The sequence below is a fragment of the Mchenga conophoros genome, linkage group LG7, assembly GCF_057382185.1.
Source record: "Mchenga conophoros isolate Kocher_MC1m ecotype Shallow Benthic linkage group LG7, M_conophoros_male_GT1.1, whole genome shotgun sequence".
Lineage (NCBI taxonomy): Eukaryota > Metazoa > Chordata > Actinopteri > Cichliformes > Cichlidae > Mchenga > Mchenga conophoros.
The window spans coordinates 2,765,367-2,787,795 of NC_140532.1; the positions used below are offsets into that span (position 1 = coordinate 2,765,367).

A 22,429-nucleotide genomic window follows, 5' to 3' on the forward strand; every position below is an offset into this window, starting at 1 on the left:
AAAATGTTCTACTTTTCTACCTTTATTTTCAATTCAGTTTTATTCATTTACACAGCGCCAAATCACAACAACAGTCGCCTCAATGCGCTTTATATTGTACAGTAGATCCTACAATAATACATACAGAGAAAACCCAACAATCATATGACCCCCTATGAGCAGCACTTTGGTGACAGTGGGAAGGAAAAACTCCCTTTTAACAGGAAGAAACCTCCAGCAGAACCAGGCTCAGGGAGGGGCGGGGCCATCTGCTGTGATTGGTTGGGGTGAGATAAGGAAGACAGGATAAAGACATGCTGTGGAAGAGAGACAGAGGTTAATAACAGATATGATTCAATGCAGAGAGGTCTGTTAACACATAGTGAGTGAAGAAGAAACACCCAGTGCATCATGAGAATCCCCCAGCAGCCTACATCTATTGCAGCATAACTAAGGGAGGATTCAGGGTCACCTGGTCCAGCCCTAACTATATGCTTTAGCAAAAAGGAAAGTTTGAATCTTGAAAGTAGAGATAGTGTCTGTCTCCTGAATCCAAGCTGGAAGCTGGTTCCACAAAGAGGGGCCTGAAAACTGAAGGCTCTGCCTCCTATTTAATACATATTAACTCGTTACTTTACTGATTACATGATTGCACATTTTTTAATTTGTTGATGAGCTAGAAAACCTTAGAGCTTAAGGCTACGATTGGGATAGGAAGCACTGCCCACACTCTTTGTATATAAACTGCTAACTAAACACTGTGCATTTTCCAGCTAATATTTGAGCACTTTGCTACTTTTAGGATGGAGTGCATCATTTTTTAATCATACTCTAAATACTGAAAATGTGTAATTATGTTGGCCAACAGTTTTATTAAGAAGAGGACTTGGATTTTTCCTTTTGCCCATAAAGGTCTGGAGAAGCCTAAACGTGTTGCAGTCTTTGCCTTAGCTGCATATTAGGACTCAGCAGGGGACCCCTACTAGACGCTCAAGCCTCCAGCTCTTGTTTTTGAAATCCTCCACTAGCAGAGACTCGAAATCCATTTAATTAGTGCCAACATTTGCCTTAAATTTTACATTGAGATTTTCAGTTATTGTAGGCTGGCAGGATGGTAGCTACAGGTGGATTATTCATGGAGGAAGATGAGCTCTTCAGCAGATTCATCTTCAGCAAGGATAGTCTCTTTAGAAAATTATTTTAAGATTATAAAAATATAGTCAAGTGTGTTTCCAGTCCTTTTCTTCACCACACAGGTAAAAGCAAAATTATAGTTGAGATTGTGAGCCTCGGCCTCTCATCAATAGCTTGTACAGAGCTACTGGCTTTTGTATGAATGAATCTTGTCACTGTATCAGTTATTCAAGATGTACCTGAGTATTTGAACACCCTACAGTCAAAGGTTTCTTTAAATCACTGATAAGTGCTACATACAAAAACAGGCAGCGAGGCACAGTGAGACAGCTGGGGGGCAAAAAGTCAAGAAGAAAAAGTAACAGATGCTTGATGATGATCGTGGTGGAGCACAGCACATGAATACAGTCTGCTGAATCCAAAGTTCCCACCAATATTCATCATCGTTACGTGCCTGTGTTTGTGTATGTTTGTGTGATACAGCTAATTTGTACACATGTGTGGAGAAGGACAAAGAGGGATTTCATAAAATGCAAAGTCTGACTTCATGGCGATGTGGTACACAAAGCTTTCACTGGGACTTTGTGTGCATGTTATCAAATATTAATTCCGATTGTGCCGTTGGATTTTTAAATCTATTAATATGCCTTTTGGGTCGGATGTTCCCTATTTGACTGCTTCTTATATACAATATGCTGGATTCCATCAGAAATACTCACATACATAGATACTTATGGTTGTAAGTGTAGCCAGATGGGCTACTCGCCTTCCGTTGTTTTTCTTCTCTCATTCTCTCTCTCTCTCGCTCGCTCTACCACCCTCGCTCTCTTTCCACTGCACTCGCTCCTTGTATCAGGTGATCGGGTTAATTGGGAACCCACCTGCACATTGATTGCAGGGTGGCGCTAGCCTGTATAAAGCTAAGCCGATGTCTTGTTGGATTAATTCCTCCCGAGCTTCTGGTACGATACAGCAGTAAATGCTGGCGTACTGCGACGGATTGATCAGCAAGAGCCGATTATACGACAGCTACAGGTATGCTCTCGCTTAACCTTGGATTCCCTCCGAATACTGGAATTGGTGTTAATATCCTTTTCCGGCCTGTTGTAGCGCAGCAGTCTGTTTAATTCTGCCATTGCGGAGAGAGGTGTTCGTGGTATCTCCACCAATGAGAGTATAGTGCCTCCGGTCCTGGGGTAAGCTGTTAGAACTACTTTTATTAGCATTCATAGCTATAAGAGTTTAAGGTTACACTTATCTGTTTCAGGGTTCACTGCTGTACTCACCTCTCCATGGTAAATTGTCCAACCTAAATTGGAAGAGTGGACTGCCTTCTCAGTTGCTGTTGTGAACTCCTCCTTGGTGGAGTCTGCTGTCTTGTCTCGTTTTGTCTTATCTTGTTTTTATTAAGTAGGCTTACCTTTTTTTGGGTTCGCCTGGTGTTCTATTTTACCCTGGACTGTTGCTCGTACCCACACTTCTGTGATCGGGCTGAAGTGATTCTCTGCCCGAGTGTCGTGCTGGGACTCTAAATCGCCTGGGTGGCCGGTCTCAGCCGGTGGGGAGCCAGACCGGCCTACGCCTGAGAATAATTATTACCAGCACGAGTGGTAGTTTGACCCGTGGGGAATAAGCCTTTCCCGTGTGTGTGTGTGTGTGTGTGTGTGTGTGTGTGATTTCTTTTATTAAAGTTATTAACGTGTGTTTTAGTCTTTTTATGATTTGTAGCGAGCCTGACGCTCAGTGTCCTTTTATTCTTTTAACATACTTTTCTGTGTTTTATTTCAGTGAAGGAGGACGAGCCAGTGGCCCTGGGACCTCAGGTGGTGGGTCGTTTTCACACTTTCTTTTGTACAGCACTGGGTGGTCTGCAGTGATTCTTTTGGTGTGATTTTCTTTTGGTTCCACGGCTGCTGGTAAGTCCAAGTTCCACGATTGTTTATTTTTACTGTAGGACACTGTCAATAATGACGCTACATCTTGACTTTTAATATTTTATTTATAAAATATTATTTATAATATTTTATTTATTTCTATAAATAAAACTGTTTTAATATTGGAAGCCAACCTGCCTCAGTGTGCATCCTTGAATCTGTGCGGTCTTCTTTTATTCCTTTTATTTATTTTTTTTAAATATATTTCCTGGGGGTGTAATTCCCCTAGGTGGCGTTGTCAAGTTTATTTATTTTATTCATAACCCCGCCGACCACTTGGTCACATACTTGGCGTTGTCGACAGGATGCACGTTTGAGGTAGATGTTTGGTTTTGTAAATTGTTTTATTTTTTTGCAACGAGTCTAGTTCACCTGTTTGAAGGCTCTATTTGTTTTAGAGTGTGATTATAGACAAGACAGCAGTATCCAGGTAGAAGGAAGAGTAATAGGATTTTAGCACCTTGCTGATTTAATTTTCTCTTTTTTTGGGGTCAAAATTTATTATGGAGGAAGAATTGCAGCAACTTAGAGACTTGGTAGCGCAGTTAAGGGCAGATAATGAGCAATTGCGCCGGGATGGGGGCGCTGTGCTCGAGTCTGGTGGCGGGGCCGCGTCGTCCTCTTTCGTACCAGCTGGTTGCATACCAAATGTTGGTAGCCAGGCCGCCGTTACAGAGCGTCTGGTGGTGGTGCCTAGGGACCGTAAATGTCCCATGTTCAATGGTAGAACAGGCATCAATATAGCTGAATGGGTCGAAGAGGTTCAAGCATGCATGCGTGCCCGGCACCTGTCTGTTGCTGATCAAGCTTTCTTTATTTTTGACCATTTAGAGGGAGAAGCAAGGGAGGAGATTAAATTTCGCCCTAATTTAGAGCGAGGGGATCCTGCTCGGGTGTTGACCATTTTAAAGGAACTGTATGGCAATGCGCAGTCCTATGTCACTCTGCAGCAGGCTTTCTTTTCGAGGAGACAACGGGAGGAAGAGACTTTGCAGGAGTTTTCCTTAGCGCTAATGGCTCTGATGGCGCAAGTAAAACAAAGTGCACCTGATGGTATGCGTAACGCAGAGGTGCTGCTCCGAGACCAATTTGTAGAACATGTTGTTGATAGTGGTCTCCGCAGAGAGCTTAAACAATACGTTCGCCGTGTGCCCACTGCCACCTTGTTAGAGGTGCGCGGGGAAGCAATTAGATGGGAAAGAGAAGGGTTTTCAGGCGGTGTTCGCGACCGTGGCTATTCTCAACCATCGGCATATGGTTTTCAGTGTGGAGTGCACACTAGCCCTAGGTTCGCTCCTGTTGGTACACCCGAGTCAGAGTGGCGTGAGCTAAAGGAACTCCTAAAGCGCCAACAAGAGCAGTTAAATCAGCTCACTGAGACAGTGGCTTCTTTACAGAACCCCCGAAGAAGTGTTCGGCCTTCACGGGCTGGCTCGGTGATTTGTCGCCGGTGTCAGCAGCCAGGACACTTTGCTAGGGAGTGCACTGGGGAGCGGGCTTCACGCCGCCCTAGAGCAGGTTCTGATTCAGGCCCTCCTTACGCCGCAGTTGGCAATCATCTTCCCGCTACCCAGTCGGAAAACTAACGCCATCTGTGCTGCAGAGTCACAGTTCAGGTGGGGAGTTCACTGGCTCACAGAAAGATAGGATTGGCAGGCTAATTTCATCGTGTCCAAAGATGGATGTGCTTATTAGTGGGGTAACTGTCCCTTGTTTGGTGGATACTGGGTCCATGGTTTCCACCATCACAGAAAGTTTCTTTTTGGCACATTTTGCCCCTTGGGGACAAGAACGCCTTCAGTCATGTCATTGGCTACAGCTTCGGGCTGCCAATGGGCTTGCCATCCCTTACATTGGCTATTTGGAGCTCAGTGTACTCCTGTGTGGCAAGGAAATGCCCTCTTGTGGAATCCTTATAGTGAAGGACCCTCCTGGGGCTACGCCCTCTGTCCCTGGCATCTTAGGAATGAACGTAATCCGCCGCTGTTATCAAGAACTGTTTGGGGCTTTCGGTGGCTCCTTGTTTAATTCTCCTTCTGTGTCACAGGCACCGAGACCAGTTTTGGAGGCCTTACATCAGTGTCACCAGTCTGCAGCCCAAGCCCCAGAGGACCCTGTCGGTACCGTTAAGGTACAGGGCCCGCGGGCCGTGCGGATACCTGGTGGTGTTATGCAGCTGGTGGCCGCTACTTGTTCTCAGCAGTTGTCAGGTCAGGCTGTGCTTTTTGAACCTTCGGAGTCCGGGTTGCCAGTTGGGTTGCTGGCCTCTCCATGTTTGGTTCAGGTGGATAAGGGCGTTGCCTACATCCCAGTCACCAATGTAGGGACAGCGGAAGCTGTTCTCCACCCGCGGACCCGTTTGGGAGTGATAAGCAAAGCTACTGTTGTTAGCCTCCCTGCCGGTGTTAGCGAGGAACACTCTTTTCCCGTTACCGTTTCCTCCCATACAACCAGCAGCCCTGCTCAAGAGATGGTGGATACGATTGACCTGTCTGCTCTCGCTGAGTCAGAGCAACACGAGGTACGGTTACTTTTGCGGAAGTACCGCTCTGTTTTCTCCACTTATGAGGGAGACTTGGGCTGCACAAACCTCATTTCGCACGACATACCGCTACTCGATGACGCACCTGTCCGGCAGAGGTACAGGCGAATTCCTCCTTCTGATTATGAGGCTGTCAGGGCTCATATCAACCAGCTACTGGAGGCCCAGGTAATTAGGGAAAGTAGCAGCCCTTATGCCTCTCCCATCGTGTTGGTCCGCAAGAAGGATGGAAGCCTCCGGCTGTGCGTTGACTATCGTTTGCTGAATAGCAAAACAAGGAAGGACGCCTTCCCCTTACCTCGCATCGAGGAAAGTCTGGATGCCCTAGCTGGCGCACGCTGGTTTTCTACCATCGACCTGGCCAGCGGGTACAACCAGGTGCCAGTTTCTGAGCAGGATAAGCCCAAGACCGCTTTTTGCACGCCGTTTGGCCTGTTCGAGTGGAATCGTATGCCATTTGGGCTGTGCAATGCTCCTGGTACCTTTCAGCGCCTAATGCAGAGGATGTTCGGGGATCAGCAGTGCCAGTCATTACTGCTGTACCTAGACGACATCATTGTGTTCTCCTCGTCTGTCTCTCAGCACCTGCAACGGCTAGAGATGGTGATGGCAAGGCTGCAGCAACAGGGGCTCAAGGCTAAGTTAGAAAAGTGTGCCTTTTTCCAGCAGAAGGTTAACTACTTGGGCCATGTAATCTCCTGTGAGGGTGTCTCGACCGATCCAGCCAAGGTTGACGCAGTAGCCAAATGGCAGTGTCCTCGTTCCGTGTCAGAGTTGCGATCCTTTTTGGGTTTCGCCAGCTATTACCGGCGCTTTGTGGAGGGGTTTGCCGCATTGGCGGCTCCCCTGCATCAAGTGGTGGCTAAATCGGCTGGCACAAAGACAAAGAAGGGCTCGGGACAGAGTTTGAGTGCTATTTGGACCCCTCAGTGTGAGGAGAGCTTTGAGGCCCTGAAAGCAAAGCTTGTGTCTGCACCTGTGCTAGCATATGCTGACTTTACGCGCCCATTTATCTTGGAGATTGACGCCAGCCACAGTGGTTTAGGTGCAGTTCTCTCCCAAGATGTAGAAGGTGTCGTTAGGCCAGTGGCTTATGCTAGTCGAGGTCTTCGGCCACATGAGCGCAATATGGACAATTACAGCTCCATGAAGCTGGAGTTTCTTGCACTCAAGTGGGCCATGGCCGAGAAGTTCCGGGAGTACCTGCTGGGGCAGAAGTGTGTGGTTTACACCGATAACAATCCACTCAGTTACCTCTCTTCAGCTAAGCTGGGTGCCACCGAGCAGAGGTGGGCCTCCCAGCTGGCGGCATTCGATTTTGAGATCAAGTATCGCTCAGGCCGCAGTAACAGGAATGCTGATGCTCTCTCTCGACAGTATGAGACGAGCTCCAGCTTGGCCGAGGGTGTGTTGCCTGGGACTTGTGTCCCGACTTCACTTCGGCAGGCTCAGTGTCCAGCCGTTTTGCCCTCCGTTACTCAGTTGGAGATTGGGGCCTTTCCATCTCACTCCCTGGAGGATATTCGTGCTTTGCAGGAGGCTGACCCCCTCCTCAAGGATTTCTTGGTACACTGGAGGAGGCACACCCTGCCCTCTTCGGAGGAAAGGAATCAGCTCCCCAAACCAGTCATGGTTCTGCTGCGTCAGTGGGATCGTCTGGTGGAGAAGGATGGCATCCTTTATCGCCGTATTTTGCGTCCAGGTGGAGGTGAGGAAGCCCTCCAACTTGTTCTCCCAGAGGCTCTGAAGCCTGAGACCTTGAGGCAGCTGCACCAGGACCATGGGCACCAAGGTATTGAGCGCACCACTGAACTGGTCAGGCAGCGTTGCTATTGGCCTGGGATGTCCTCTGACATCAAGCAATGGGTTCAGCGTTGTGAACGCTGTCAGGTCGCAAAGGACTCAGGGTTGGGGCCTCATAGTTATATGGGTCACCTGTTGGCGTCTAGGCCAAATGAAATCCTGGCCATAGACTTCACGGTGTTGGAACCTTCCCGTAGTGGAGTTGAAAACGTTTTGGTTATGACTGACGTTTTTAGCAAATACACTGTTGCAGTCCCTACTCGGGACCAGCGGGCCTCTACTGTGGCCCAGGCCCTGTTAACAGAGTGGTTTTTTAAGTTTGGCGTTCCAAGCCGCCTCCACTCTGACCAGGGTAGAAATTTTGAGAGTTTGGTGATGCAACAGTTATGCGAATTGTATCGGGTAGCCAAGTCCCGTACAACCCCTTACCACCCAGCGGGTAATGGGCAGTGCGAACGGTTTAACCGAACCCTCCATAACCTCCTCCGGACTCTGCCATCATCTCAGAAACGCGACTGGGCTGCATGCTTACCGCATGTGCTCTTTTGCTATAATAGCACGCCACATCAGGGCACCGGAGAGTCACCGTTTCTCTTGATGTTTGGCAGGGATCCTAGGCTGCCTATTGATTTCCTTCTAGGCCGCGTTCAGGACCCAGTGCCTGGAGAGGTACAGGACTGGGTGGCCGAGCACCAAGCCAGGTTAATGGTGGCTTTTGAGGGAGCTCGGGCACGGTTGTCGCTGGCCGCTGACCGCCGTAAGGAACGGCATGACCAGAGAGTCCACCCTGTTCCTTTAAAGGTCGGACAGCTGGTGTATCTTCGAGATCATAGCACCCGGGGCCGGCACAAGATCCAGGACCTTTGGAGCTCTGTGGTCTATCAGGTGTTGAGGGCACCCCAAGAGAACGGGGCTGTTTATACCATTGCCCCCGTGGGAGACTTGGAGAAGGTTCGACATGTCCATCGTGACATGTTAAAGGCACAGGTCCGCCTAGGACCACCTACACCTGGTCCACCGGTTCCACCCCCACCTGTACCCGCTGACTCAGAGCAGACCTCTCTGAGTGACGACGAGTTGTGGCTCCTTGTCCCTGAGGTACCCTCACACCCTGTCGCACCTGTGGTGTCACTTCCCGATGCCTCTAGAGTTCCATCGGTGGAGCTCAGGTCTACTCCCAGTGTGATTGTAGCACCCTCGACCTCTGCTCCCCCAGGTTCTTCCTCAGGCTCTGTTGAACAGTCTGAGGTGAGTGGGCCACATTTGCGGAGAACAGCACGTTCAACAGCTGGTCATCACTCAAATGTTTATCACTTGCCACGTCCTGTTGAATCTGCGTCAGTTGCTAATGCTCAGCTTGCCATATTCAGGCCATGGTGTTAGGTTCCTTGAGTTATTGTCGGGGCGCCAATACAAAAAAGGGGGGTAGATGTAGCCAGATGGGCTACTCGCCTTCCGTTGTTTTTCTTCTCTCATTCTCTCTCTCTCTCGCTCGCTCTACCACCCTCGCTCTCTTTCCACTGCACTCGCTCCTTGTATCAGGTGATCGGGTTAATTGGGAACCCACCTGCACATTGATTGCAGGGTGGCGCTAGCCTGTATAAAGCTAAGCCGATGTCTTGTTGGATTAATTCCTCCCGAGCTTCTGGTACGATACAGCAGTAAATGCTGGCGTACTGCGACGGATTGATCAGCAAGAGCCGATTATACGACAGCTACAGGTATGCTCTCGCTTAACCTTGGATTCCCTCCGAATACTGGAATTGGTGTTAATATCCTTTTCCGGCCTGTTGTAGCGCAGCAGTCTGTTTAATTCTGCCATTGCGGAGAGAGGTGTTCGTGGTATCTCCACCAATGAGAGTATAGTGCCTCCGGTCCTGGGGTAAGCTGTTAGAACTACTTTTATTAGCATTCATAGCTATAAGAGTTTAAGGTTACACTTATCTGTTTCAGGGTTCACTGCTGTACTCACCTCTCCATGGTAAATTGTCCAACCTAAATTGGAAGAGTGGACTGCCTTCTCAGTTGCTGTTGTGAACTCCTCCTTGGTGGAGTCTGCTGTCTTGTCTCGTTTTGTCTTATCTTGTTTTTATTAAGTAGGCTTACCTTTTTTTGGGTTCGCCTGGTGTTCTATTTTACCCTGGACTGTTGCTCGTACCCACACTTCTGTGATCGGGCTGAAGTGATTCTCTGCCCGAGTGTCGTGCTGGGACTCTAAATCGCCTGGGTGGCCGGTCTCAGCCGGTGGGGAGCCAGACCGGCCTACGCCTGAGAATAATTATTACCAGCACGAGTGGTAGTTTGACCCGTGGGGAATAAGCCTTTCCCGTGTGTGTGTGTGTGTGTGTGTGTGTGTGTGTGATTTCTTTTATTAAAGTTATTAACGTGTGTTTTAGTCTTTTTATGATTTGTAGCGAGCCTGACGCTCAGTGTCCTTTTATTCTTTTAACATACTTTTCTGTGTTTTATTTCAGTGAAGGAGGACGAGCCAGTGGCCCTGGGACCTCAGGTGGTGGGTCGTTTTCACACTTTCTTTTGTACAGCACTGGGTGGTCTGCAGTGATTCTTTTGGTGTGATTTTCTTTTGGTTCCACGGCTGCTGGTAAGTCCAAGTTCCACGATTGTTTATTTTTACTGTAGGACACTGTCAATAATGACGCTACATCTTGACTTTTAATATTTTATTTATAAAATATTATTTATAATATTTTATTTATTTCTATAAATAAAACTGTTTTAATATTGGAAGCCAACCTGCCTCAGTGTGCATCCTTGAATCTGTGCGGTCTTCTTTTATTCCTTTTATTTATTTTTTTTAAATATATTTCCTGGGGGTGTAATTCCCCTAGGTGGCGTTGTCAAGTTTATTTATTTTATTCATAACCCCGCCGACCACTTGGTCACATAAGCCATAATGTTACAAAAGTCTATCTCCATCATTCACATCCATCTCACGTTGTGGATTTAGGCAAACGGACATGTTTGAGACAATACTGACGTTCAATCAGAGCATCAGAGCGAGGAATAACGATTATTTAAGTGTCTTTGAACGTGGCACGGCTGTTGGTGCTGCATTGTATTTTATTATCGACTGCTTTCACATGCAACCATCTCCAGGGTTTACAGTGAATGGTCTAAAAACATCCAGTGAGCACCAGTTCTCTGGGCTAAAATGTCTTATTTGCCAGAGGTCAAAGGTGACTGCTTCAGGCTGATAGGAGGGCAACAGTAACTCAAATGATTACTTGTTACAACCAAGGTGTAGCAGATGTGAAATGGTCGACTGCGTTGTGACAACAGACACGGACTGGCTGGAAACAGGGTTTATTCCTATAAAACAGAGTGCAGCAGCAAAATCAGTGTCACACAGCGGCAGCAGGCTTCTCCTCACCCAGTGTGGAGTCCGTACAGCTCTGCTTGCATCATATAAAAGAAAATACAACTTATCAAAATAATAATTTTCACAACCGCCACTTCAAAATCAAATATTACAGTGGGGTAAAACAGAGACAATTATGGAATCACTAACAATAACGTATAACATTCAAATTCCCATTAAAATAGGTCAATTGCATAATACATATTCAAACAACTTTTTAACTCTTCCCAACATGGCTGAAGATACTGCTCAGAGCACAGCCTCGGGACATGAGCTCATTATACACATAAAACAAAAACTACACATTTACACATACCTATAAAACAGAGTGCAGCAGCAAAATCAGTGTCACACAGCGGCAGCAGGCTTCTCCTCACCCTGTTTAACACAAGTCAGTTCCACACAAACGGATGATACAACAGATAAAGCGCAGTTCCAAATATCATTTTTCTCACTCAAAGCGATTGAAAACACTTTGAGAGCTTTTAACCCTAGGAGCCAATACTTAACAAAGACAAATACACCGAATTTATATGGATAATTTAGTACAGGGAGAAGAGCTACAGAAAGCGTGCCTCACCAGTGTGGAGTCCGTACAGCTCTGGCTAGGAAACCCCACACCCGCAATGTGGCCGCAGGTGGCGTTACACTGATTAATGTCCCACTTCAACAATAACACACGGAACCTTAGTTCCACAAAAATAAAGTTCACACAATAAAAAAGTATAACCTATGTACAATACAGTTTTGAGAATGTTCACAATTCGTACATTATATCTCAGCTACAAAGGCATGCAGACGAGCACCATGCAGCACATTGAAACCTGAAGGTTTGTGTTAGCAGGTGCCATTCCTCATCGAGGCTACAAACTGGACGACAGACGATTGTAGAAACATGGCTTTGACTGATGAGTCTAAATCTCTGCTGAAGTCAGAATTTGCCATGAACAACATGACAGCTGGATCAAGCTTCTATCAACAGTTCGGGCTTCTAGTCTGTGATGACGTGAGGAATTGTTTCTTGGTGCACTTTGGGCACCTTAGTACCAAATGAGTTAAACACACAGCTCAAATCTTCTTAAGCTGTTTTTGAACATGACAGTGAGTCACCAGCTCTCTGTGCAGCAGAGCACCTTTGAGAGGTGAAGAAATAGAAACTCACATAATGGATGTGCAGTCGACAAATCTTTAGGACTTTGTAACTCTCTCATGTCAATATGGACCAAAATGTATCCAAAGTGTGATGTTTCCATTACTTTGTTGAATTTATGCAATAACAAATTACAGCAGTTCTGAAGGCAAAAGAAGTCCAGCCTTTTACTGGCACCTAACAAAGTGGCAGTGAGCATCACCAAGGAGACTTTTGCTATTCAACTTTTCCCTTGCAGTGTACCTGGTGTTCAGCCATATGCAATCTTGCATATTCTTCCATAAAGCATAACCTCAGTGGGTAAAATTGATCAGCATAGCTAAAACATCACAAGCCGACTGAGGCTGAATATAACAACTACAAAAATGACATCATGATCCCCAGAAACATGGTGATGTCACACTGACACATTCACAAAAAATGGATCCATGAAAACTAAAGTTAGCTTAGTGATTGTCATGGACACAACACAGTTTCAGCTGGTTAACAAAACATGTTCACTTTACAGTTTTATGATAAATATTAGTGCACGACTTAAACATTCAAGTTGAACTTAATGGCTGCATTAACCATTAAGGCACTGCAGCCATTTTTTATGCACAGCGTTACTCAAATGATGGATCTTTAAAATTAAACACTATTACTTATTATTTCTTCATAAGTCTCGAGCAAGTAAAAAAATGACTCAGGTTCTAGTCAAAGGAGCTTGCAAAGAAAAGCGTCTGGACTTCTTTAAGTTGCTTGAAGACGTTTCACCTCTCATCCGAGAAGCTTCTTGACTACGATGACCTGGATGACTGAGAACCTTCACAGACTCAGGTTCTAGCATTTGCGTTTGGAGCTGCTCTCAGTGCAAGTGAAGCAGGCTGCAAAACAAACCAGGTCCATGAGAGAGGCAGAGGAACATTACGAGCGGACAAACCAACAGCCGAGTACATTCATAAAAAAGCCCGGACAGAAGACCAGGCTGATGGACGATTACAAGACAAGACAAACACAAATCCAGCCATTATCCAAGTGTACAGAGAGAGCAAATCCAGAGGTTTACCTGAAGGTGCAAACTTTTGATGAGTCTTGAAAACAGAAGGGTCGGGGCAGAGTTTGTTAAAATAATACACCTAAAAACGCCAGACCCTCCTGGAACAGCATTCTTTGGATAGATGAAGCTAACCTCAACCAGAAGGACAAGAGGAAAACAGGCTTGAAATAACCTGATTATTTTGCAGCAAAAACAAAGATAGATAGTAACTTGATCTAAAGCCAATCAGAAAATCCCCCAAACAAAAATGCAACTAAAGGACCTTTATTTGTTACGGTCCCAATGTTTTTCCTTGATTAGTGTTTTAAATTCTTAGTTTGAGGTCCTGATATCTGGTGTTTAAAGTTTAGATTTGTGTGGTTGATGTATCTTGCTGATTTCTGTTTTGTTACCTTTGTTAGTTTTAGTGTATTTCAAGTTATAGATCTGATATTCATTATTTTATTTATCCTATTGATAAATGTAGTTTTGTGATATGTTGCATTTGGGCTCTTGTGTAGATCACTGTTCATTGAAGTAGAGGTCTGCCTGGTGTTTCTGCCTCTGCTTCTCTGTGTTTTAGCTCCATGTTTACACCGTCTGCTCCCTTTTGTCTCTTTTTGACTTTCAAACTTAAAACTTTCCCGTCTTTCATTAGTTTGGTTCCTGTCTGTCTTCATGTCTCCATGATTGGTTTCACCTGTTGTTAATTGTGTAAAACTTTGTTTCTCCATGTGTGTACACAATGCAATATTTCTTTTTGTCCTTTGTTGTGTCGGCTGTGTTGCTTCCTCACCTTTCTGACTTTTCATCATGAATCCTGGATTCTGAGGAAGTTTGTTTCCGCGATGGGGGAACAGAAGAGAGAGAGAGCTTCCTCATTGGCTGAGTGAAGTCAAACCTTTAACCCATCGTCTCAACATTTTTCTACAAAACTTTAAGCCAACTTAGTAGCACAGTGGTAAAGTCCACTAACACTACAACGTGCTAATTGGCACTAAAACAATGAAAAGTGGAAGGCAATAATAGATTATTAATTCTGCAAGAATAAAGTTTTGGAAATTTTGACCAGTTGAAGCACGAGTGGAAAAGTATGCGGTCACAGAGGTTCAACTCAAGAGAAACTGTGAACAGTGAACATCAGCCAAACAACTGCTGCCATATTTCTTCTGACAAAGATGCCCCAACAGGGGCAGTAATCACACGTTACTATTTAATCCTACAGTTAATACATTCCTTCATTAATATTTGCATTTTTCTGGTGAGCCTGCTCTGAAGCTTCAAGCCCGGATAACTCGGATGATTTGATCACAGTTATTTCCTCAAAAGATATTATACAACTGCTTTTACATAATTACTCCCAGAGATCTTTACATGTAAAACCACTGGAATCCCATTAAACGATATGAGAAAAGCTGCTTGAATATTTATTTATTATCCCATATTCATAAGAGTCAATTTTGTTCTCATTTATAAAGCATAAAGTAATTAATATTTTATGAAAAGCCGTCAGGTGCATCATTCATGCTCAGTGCAAAGTTTTAAAAATCTATAATAGCGTGAGATACGAGCGTTCCTGATGAACCGCTGTGTGCATCTTCAAAATCATCCTTTATCTGGTAAAATGGAAAACATATGCAGCGACCGAGAGACTTTTCTTCGTACCTTTTCTCACAGACAAATTGAATAACGAGTCTGGCTTTTCCTGTCAACGCGGTTTGTCTTTCTAGTCGCTGCGTGCATCCCTGCGACCCATTAAGACTACAGGCCTCCTCCGCACTTCAAAAATTGGTTTACTCTTTTTTTCTCCCACACATCAGCTCACACTGCACCCTCTCCATCTTGACTTGCCTCTGCGTCTGCCTCCCCTCATCAAGACCTACACAGTGGTTGCAGAGCTGCATATTGAAAGGATACGCAGTCTCACTTCATGAAGCTGTGACTCTCATTTACACAGATGCAGCAGCTGGGCTGACACACAAGCCTCGCCTTGTGAATTCACATCTACTTGCAATAGGAGAGAGGAAGTCGACAATGGTGTGACAAATTGCGTTTTCTTATTTTTCATTCTGCTAATTTATTCCTTCCCATATTGCATTGCCACGCATCAACACCCCTCTCTGCAGCTCAGCCACTCCTCCATCCGGTTTCCCGTGTCGTTATTTCCTTTGGAGAGGGAGGCCTGTAGCGGTGGGAACGAGGGAGGTTAATTGGCCTTGCTGTGTCTTTGGAAGGGTGGATTTTGATGATGGCAGTGGGTGGATGGGGGGGACATTCGTCCTGCTGAATGCCTGAACCTTCTCCTTTAAGAATCCAGGAGAAACTTTCCCCTTTCATTCAGATAGTAACACCCTTTCAGTTACTCCCTCAGAGGTCATACTCTCATGCTGCACACCATCAGAAGGTTGAAGGGATTTGCATTCTTGCAAATGACAGCATAACTTGGACAAAACAATGAAGGCAATCACACGTTCACTATGATGCACTGCCTGTCTCACGAAATATTCAAGCCTCTGCAAGATGATGATTATAATCGTTTGAATTAAAAGCTAAAAAAAACACTGTACATGCATGCTATTATTTCATACGCCTGTTTAGTTTCCACAGCAACATCACCTATGTTAGCCTTTGAGTCGTGTCACTTTAGTATTTATGACCAGTTGGGAATTAAGACAAGGATGTTTCAACCATAACCGCGCTCAGTGAAATCGATCCCCAGTTCCAACCTTTTCATAATAAAGGTGCCATTTGAAGTTTTTACTCAATACTGGTGGCAAAAAACATTGATCCTTGGATTTAACTCCAAATGCTGAATGAAATTATTGCATTAACCATTTCAGAAGTGCAGTTACAGTCAAATGTAACCGGACAAATGAACTGAGCAAGTTCAAAATATTCCACTTCTTTATTTTCAAAAACTCTGATTTTTGTAATTGTAAATGTACTGTGGAAATATTTTGCTGCTATTGTTAATAATCATCCTCATTACCGTTGCATTAATAATACAATCTGCAGTATTGATATTGTGTTCAGATGTTTAAACATATTGGCACCCAATTAGCCTTTATTACAGGTACAGTGATAACCACTTTAAACTGTTGAGTTGAATCTATAATCTTAAACGTGCATGTGCTGATTCTGTTGGGTCGTAAAAGAAAGGCCTAACTCTGAGTACACTCTGTGCAAAGTAGACAGGAAACTGCAGGCTTTTGAGCGTGTTTGTGAAAGTTACTTTGAGGAGCTGTTGGGAGGATGCTATTTGAATAACCAGCTTATTCATTATTGTCTTTTATTCATTGATATTCTTTGATTAAGCTTTTAGTAGAGGTTCCTGATTAAAACATTTATTCAACATATTACAGATATAGTTTCAGTTAGGTTATTATGCACATGAGAATTGGCCTCTCTTCTCATAAGACAAAGTTCGTGTGAGGTCGAGCCACACACACACACACACCTGCACACACTGTAGGTAGGCTTATGTTAGGTGAGAGTTCAGATATATTTTCTTGCAACTGCATTTTTGTGCGTGCAGAATTGCTAGTTTGTTGCAGAGCATGGCCCGAGGTTTTGGAGAGGCGAGAGTCAGAGATGGACAGGAAGCACCTGCCGTGGAGACGGAGACAATGTTCTTTTCAACCTGTGTTAAAAGTCACTGTGGTTTTGATTTGACGCATGCATGTATTGTATCTGATGACGCATGAGGGGGCGTTAACCCTGATGAATCAAGAGCAATCTGAAGAGTGTTTTTGGGTGGAGATCTACAGCTGATGTTTTGCGTGTACATCTCCCCACGCTGCGTGTGGTCATTAAAATCAATTGTTTGACCAAGCTCTTCTGGACCATGGTTGTTTTTACTCTCCTCCTCAATACTGAACCCTTAACAGTACACCGAAGACCCGTTATCCTTAATCTGAGCAGAAATGACACATGTAGGTCTGTACACAAATACATCTGGCTCCTCTCTTCTGCAACACCATCAATAATAAACACCAGTGACCCAGTGCCACTGGGAACCGTGCGTGCTCGTAGATCACACTGCTCTGCCTCTGTCTCTTTTTTGTTTTATGGTTTGGATCACGAGCTATTCCAGTCCATGCTTCTTCTTTTTCTAACCTTGGGGATGCTGTGATTGTCCAGCACTGTTGGTGGCCATCCTTCCTTCTAACTTTGCTGAGCTCACCTAAAAATGTGCTAAAATATTTTTCAATGATTTTGATGAGAGTGTGATGTTCTCGCTGTCTTTCTGATGGATTTGATTAGTTTCTTAAGTGAAAGAATGGCCTTGCATTGAGAGGTTCCTCCACTGCTTTTTGTGTTTTCACAAAAACAAAGAGGTCCATTTAAAATAGTCCAGGTTTTTACACGTTTCTAATATGTAGAAACAAAGAGCAAAAGGCCACACGTGTCCACACAGCAGCGTTCGACTGGACTGTTCAGTTGTATTTTAGGCTCTTAAAACTGGGAAGTAAGATTTCCTGTTAATTCCTTTAATGAAAATTTTCAGTTCAACCTCTCAGATTAAAGCTGAAAGTTTGCACTTTGGTCAAGCGTTCACATCCATCATGTAGTTAGATTGAAAATAGTGTTGGACACAGTGTCAGAGTCCAAAAATAGAAGAATTATGAACAGTGCAGTTGTTGCTACTGACAGTTACGTCTTCCTCAGTTGCTCAGATTTTGCTTTGTCAGTACTTAAACATTGCTGAAAGACTGGTGAGGGCAGATAAAATATTCAGGACATCTGGTTTCATTAAATTTCTTAACATCTGGTTTGCGTCACAACTGTCAAAAGTTTGGGGAATTTCACTCATGCACAGTGAGAGGCAATTTAAATTAGCAGCGTGAGAGACAGAAAGGTGTTTCCAGGTTTTTCCAGGTGGCCCCAGCACTGAGGGGAAAAGGAAAGCGGGAGATGAGCTCGAGGTGAGCGAGCCTTCAGACAGTGAACGATCAACGAACTCGGTAACAGAGCCTCGTGTGTACATGTGTGCTATATGCATGCGTATTAACGTATTGTTTATCGAGTCTGCTTCGTTATATCTTTGAGTCAACGAGGCACCTTGCTGATGTCTCTTTGAGGGTTGCACGTGCATGTGAGTGCGTCACATTTCAATCTGTCTGGCATCAGGATCAGGGCATAAAGTGGCTTCACCCTCGGGGGATGCCACCGCTACCTCTGCGTGTTTACCTCCTTTTCATTCAATAACTCAATCTGATACAAGACGTCAGGTCAACTAATGCTAACTAATTGGTTTGAATGAAGGGTGGTGGAAAATGCCATCAGCAAGGCAAATGAGTTTTAATTACAGCTTATAACCAGATATAGCATATCTGTCAATCTCCAATTCACTCCACAACCGGAGCAGAGAAGCAGTGGTTGGTTTGAATTTAAAGCAAAAGGAGAAGAAGTGAGAGAAAGAGAGGAAAGGAAGAACTTGATATGAAAGAGAGAGGCTACGGTAAATTCTAAAAGGAGGGAATGAAGGCGTTTGGCCAACACATCAGAGCAGCACGGTTCAAACCAGAAGCAAATTCACTCCAAGTGAAACTCTGCTGCCCTCTAAAGGCTCCAGCTTGCAAAATACTGGCAGATTCGAAAGGCACCGTGTGTGCCGCAGGAGTGTGTGGCCACGCACACGATGGCGGTGCGTGCACGCGTGTGTCCCGATTGCTCGTAAAACCGTGAAGTCCTTTGAAGACGGACCAAGGGATTGGATGGGCTGTGGGTGCAGGGTCGGGTTACCAGGGGGTGGGGAAGGAAGAGAATGGTGATGATGTGAGGTGAGAAGCATGAAGGAGGGCCAGGGACAGCAACCAGGAAGAATGGATTAACACACTTGGATGAACCCTCACTCCCATCCACACACACTTCAACACATACACGGGAAAGTCAGTGGCCTGCAGGTGAAGCCAGTTCAGTGTCAACTGAAAATCCCACTTTCCCTCACATCATCACATACCTGAAAACGCAGCAGCGAATGGACCGCACAATGACATTTACAGCATGTGTGCAAAAGCCTTCATCATAAAAAGCGACTCGAGCCCAAAAAGCGAGATGCATTGATTTCTCTCAAATGTCACGAGTGAGTGTTGCAATAAAACGGTACAAAATTCCAGAGGATACATCTTTCAAAGTGAGCAGATAAACTTCAAAAGCACGGAAAAAATCCTTTTTTAGGGTAAATAAACAGCTGTCTGTGCCAACAGTCTCAGCGGGGTGATGCTACGAACAATGAAGTGCTGCATGAGCACAAAGCCGGTGCTCTTTAAACAGTGTTCTTATTGCAGGTTTTAAACATCCCATTTTGAAAAAGGTGATCAAAACTGAGTGAAATCCGATGACATTAGGAAAGCTGCTGCTGTGTCACTGTCAATCAAAGCAGGTGTAAACACATCACGCAGGCACGAGGCAGCAGCTTGGATGAGTTTTTGAGTGTTTAATGCTTGATAAAGTCAGCCTGTAATGTGTCACAGCAAAGGTTCGGGTGTAGTAGGTTTTACTGGTTACAGCTGTTTATCAGCACTCGAGTTCATCCGTTTGGACCAAAATTTCAGTGGTTCCCGGGAACGTAATGGCTGCCGAGCGGAAGGTTAAACGAATTTCATCGTGTTTGTTTTTCAAAAAATAATGACTTTTGCATTTTCTTCTCTTTCATAGCATTTTCTCTGCTGTAATTACCTTTGAGGGAGTCACTGGTGGATTGAATCTTACTTGGCATCTTTGTGTGTTTTCCACTGTGGCACAGAAAGCACAACAAATATTGGGCCGCACCAAGTTGGAATGGATTCGTTCGTGCTGTGCGCCAATGTTTATACTCTATAGTCCATAACATTTAATTAATCGAGCACTTCAGTGAAAAGGAGAGAGACGCAACGCAGTGTTTTGATGATGTTCTGGAGATGCTGATTAGCACCCTTTCAAAATCATAAGCTGCTATTTAGTTTTACGCTTTCTGATGTATTTATAATAAAGTGCAACATATCAGAGTTTAAAAGTGCTACGCCCCAGCACTTATTTCCTCTGCTGTCCCTTTTAACTCCCTGTACAGAGAAGGACAAAAGGCTTTTAAATCTCAGGCCTTATCAGAATGAATTAAAACGTGAAAATACCACAGCCGCCACTCTCGGACTTTCCTGGTCACTGTGATGTGTAAAAAATGGATTAGCTTCATTTGTAAGGCAATTTCCTCTGAACGAGGAACAAGAAATGAAATGCCCCACTGCCGTGCGCGCGCACACGCACACTTCACATCTAGGGATGAAAAAATAAAAGGAGCTTCTGAATTACTGAATTATTTTTAGATGAGGCATGACTTTCCACAGCAGACAGTTTTGTAATCAATCGTAATTAGGTTCTCTGCTGCTTTTTTTTTGGAGGGGGGGGGGGTATTGGCTCTAAGATGTGTCAGACAACGGAGCAGCGCAATATTGAACTGGGCTGTGAATCCATTATCAACATGCGCAGGGGCTGGAAATGTGACAAAACTGCAATCTGATTAGACAAATATCAAGACTGGTCTGAGCACACAGCGCATCAGTGACCTGAATACTCGGAGCTACATTTGGCTTCAAAAAGTTCTAACCTGGAATTTTACTGCCAGATCTTCACCCCATCATCATCATCGTTCTCTGACTTTGTTGCAATGACATGTTTAGTAAATCGCGTTTAATTTGACTTATTTTGACTGCCGCACAAGAACTAAACAAGCGAGCACAAGAAAAGTCGAATCTTTGCTTCCTTTTTGCAGTTTACTTAACTTTGAGGTCAAACACTAAGAGACAAAATGTTTTTTGTGGGGATTTTGGAACGTCGCCTCCACAACATGGAACAGGAGCAGAAAGAAATTTTTCAAAATAAACACTTTGCTGGACATTTTGTTCCAGCACTTTGTCTAAACAGACGCTTTGTTTGAGCCAGGAATCTTCACTTCAGTGGAGTTACATCAACCAATTTTTAAAATGTTTTATTCTGTTTTTACAGACTGAGTGTGCTTATGTTGTTCATAGCTTCATTCATAGAACATTTTATTCCCAAGAACCTGGCACTTTTGCAAAACATTGATTTTTTTGGCTGGTTGTTACCTGCAGTTTGGGGTTTTTGGAGTAAGGCTGTAGCTTTACCCAGGAGCAAGAGTCTCCGCTTATCAGAAGGTCACTCGTTTGATCCTGGGATCCTCCAGCCTGCACGTAAAGACACCAAAAGACGTCTGTGGGAATGGGTAAATGCGCTTTGAGTGGTTGAAAAGTATGGTGAAAGCCTCATAATCCCAGTGCAAGCACAACCCGTTAACCTTAAAAGAAAGTCTACCCAGAATCCTTTGTGTAAAACTCTAATATCAACAATCTGAAACCAGAGTTTTCATTCATTTTGATGCAGTTCTCTCCCAGGATCTGTTGGGGTAAAGCATGCATGCAGATTAGTCCACACTTACAGTTGTAATAATTAAACATACGCTGTCAGAAAATGTGTCAAACAAAAATAATTATCTTAATGCAAGTAATACGCTTTTAGGGCTTTACTGTGATATCTATTAGCTGTTGTTTTAACCCCACCGTCTCGTCTCCTCTTCAAACAATTAGAAGCCTTCAGATAGACTCGCAGCGTGAACCGACTCGTCCTCGAAACATCCTCCACTGACGAGGTTTGTATCATTTCATTTAGAGGCAACCCGGCGTGTGCGCAAATCAGGTTTCAGAGCTGTAGCTGCTCGCCACATGAGCAATTTGTCCTCTTACTCCAAGGGGAAATACCTGACTGACTACTTTTAAAAAGTCATTACTGTAAGACATCATTTATAAAGTTCGTAATTAAAAGCTAGTGGACTTGGACTGCTGCGTGCACAGTGCCATTGGCCACTCCTGGGCAAAGGTGACTCAAAAAACCCCTTAGCTTCCAGTGTCAGGTGTGGAGTATGTTGCTGTTGTTTCCGTGGCAACAACCACTATTTCCTCTATTGGGAGACAGAGGGATGGTCCCCACGCACATCTGTACACAGAGACGTATGCGTCTGCTACTGCCACAAATACCTCCAGAGACACTGTGTCTCAAGGGCATCCCTTAAACAACTGTCCTTTTTATGCTTCCTTATCCCCCCCAGCCCCCCCCCACAACCGAACACCATCAATCTAGCCATTTACTTTAACTTTATTTCTCACTCCATTAGTTTCTAGGACACAGAGCGGCACAAAGAGAGAATAGGGTGGGGTGGGGGCTGGAGGAGGAAGAGTGTGAAAAAAATGAAAAGAAAGTTTGGCTCCTTGGAGAGATAAAATGTAATTTCACAGTCAACTTACTGTGATATATTATTTCACAACAATGGGGTGTGGGCTGATATGAGCCCTGCTTGGCACCTGTACAGAGCACTTAGAACATCAGCGATGGTTCTCCGGAGACGCTGGTTATATGTAATTGTGTGTGTGTGTGTGTAGGCGTGGGCTAAATTATCCCCAAAAATCACCTGAATGGAGCTACCAGGAGGGTCCAGCCC

At 44.6% G+C, this 22,429-nt stretch overlaps 2 long non-coding RNA genes across 4 annotated transcripts; one reads left to right on the forward strand and one right to left on the reverse strand.

The window, feature by feature from the left end:
- Positions 1 to 1,811: 1,811 nt before the first annotated feature.
- LOC146569316 (uncharacterized) lies at positions 1,812 to 10,392 on the forward strand. Of its 3 annotated transcripts, none has more exons than XR_014893271.1 (4): positions 1,812 to 2,148; positions 2,224 to 2,723; positions 2,902 to 3,029; positions 9,867 to 10,392. It is a non-coding gene; the product is annotated as an uncharacterized LOC146569316 (long non-coding RNA). The 3 variants fall into 3 exon arrangements; XR_014893270.1 differs by having other exon boundaries at positions 1,824 to 2,148; positions 2,224 to 2,309; XR_014893269.1 differs by having other exon boundaries at positions 1,832 to 2,309.
- A 308-nt stretch (positions 10,393 to 10,700) lies between these two features.
- LOC146569317 (uncharacterized) lies at positions 10,701 to 12,516 on the reverse strand. Its single transcript, XR_014893169.1, has 2 exons — positions 11,088 to 12,516; positions 10,701 to 10,805 (listed from the first exon to the last, which is right to left on the reverse strand). It is a non-coding gene; the product is annotated as an uncharacterized LOC146569317 (long non-coding RNA).
- Positions 12,517 to 22,429: the final 9,913 nt, after the last annotated feature.